General features: G+C 47.7%; 1 non-coding gene across 1 annotated transcript; it reads right to left on the reverse strand.

Moving 5' to 3' along the window:
• Nucleotides 1-356: 356 nt before the first annotated feature.
• On the reverse strand, nucleotides 357-429 carry TRNAR-CCU. Its single transcript has one exon. It is a non-coding gene; the product is annotated as a tRNA-Arg (tRNA).
• Nucleotides 430-1,462: the final 1,033 nt, after the last annotated feature.

Genomic DNA, 1,462 nt, shown 5'->3' on the forward strand with positions numbered 1-1,462 from the left:
CTTAACCCACCCCCGTCCCACCCCTGTAGGTCATCACGGAGCACTGGACTGAGCTCCCTGTGCTGTACAGCAGCTTCTCACTAGCTATCTGTTTTCCACATGGCAGCAGTGTGTGTGCTCATTTGTGTCCTACTCTGCAACCCCATAGACTATGGCCGCCAGGCCTCTCTGTCCATGGGATTCTCCAGGCAAGAATATTGCAGTGTGTTGCCATTTCCTCCTCCAGGGGATCTTCCCAACCCAGGGATAGAACCCGCATCTCTTATGTCTCCTACATTGGCAGGTGAGTTCTTTACCACTAGCACCATCTGGGAAGCCCAAAAGTTAATTTGGGGCAAGCTCTCCTGCCCTGACACCACCCCAGGTGGGACTTGAACCCACAATCCCTGACTTAGGAGGCCAGTGCCTTGTCCATTAGGCCACTGGGACATTTACATATGGTAATGTACACATGTCAATGTTATTCTCAATTCCTCCCACCCTTTCCATCCCCCGCTGTGTCCACAAGTCTGCTCTCTCTGTCAGCATCTTTATTAGAGCAGATTTTTTTAAGGTAATCTTTTAAAGTGTGTGTGTGTGTGTGTCAGTGTGTGTGTGAGTACACAATACCCTTTTGGTGTAGCAGATACAACATGATACATGTATGAGTATTCCCAGAGTCCCCGCTCCATCTTGATGCTGAGTTGGGGGAATCTTGCCTGCAACCTCAGCCTACTACAACCCTCCTTCACTGGGGAGAAGCAGAAGGAATACTAATGATATCTGAGAAGCTAAAATCATCCACATCAGGGGTCTCCAAACTGGGCCCATTACAACCCTTTTCCTGTTTTTCATACATCCCATGATCTAAGACTAGTTTTTAAATGTTTAAATGGTTGCTAAGCTAAGTCACTTCAGTCGTGTCCAACTCTGTGTGACCCCATAGATGGCCTCCTACCAGGCTCCTCTGTCCCTGGGATTCTCCAGGCAAGAACACTGGAGTGGGTTGCCATTTCCTCCTCCAGTGCATGAAAGTGAAAAGTGAAAGTGAAGTCGCTCAGTCGTGCCCGACTCTTTGCGACCCCATGGACTGCAGCCCACCAGGCTCCTCCATCCATGGGATTTTCCAGGCAAGAGTACTGGAGTGGGGTGCCATTGCCTTCTCCGACTTAAATGGTTGAGACAAAAATAAAAAAATAATAATAATTCATGATCCATGAAAACGACATGAAATTAAAATTTCAGTGTCCACAGAGTTGCACTGAAACACAGCCATGCTCACTCATTTCCTTCTTGTCCAAAGCTGCTGCAGAGATAGTGTCAGAGCTGAGTAGCTGGAACCAAAACTGTGTGGTTTGCAAAGCTGGAACTATTTCCAGTCTAGCTCTTTACAGAAGTTTGCCAACCCTGATCTACATGATAAGCTAGGAGAGAAAGTGTTAGTCACTCAGTCGTGTCCAACTCTTTGCAACCCCGAGGACTG

This window comes from Bison bison, unplaced genomic scaffold, assembly GCF_000754665.1.
Source record: "Bison bison bison isolate TAMUID 2011002044 unplaced genomic scaffold, Bison_UMD1.0 scf7180017863663, whole genome shotgun sequence".
NCBI classification, from domain to species: domain Eukaryota; kingdom Metazoa; phylum Chordata; class Mammalia; order Artiodactyla; family Bovidae; genus Bison; species Bison bison.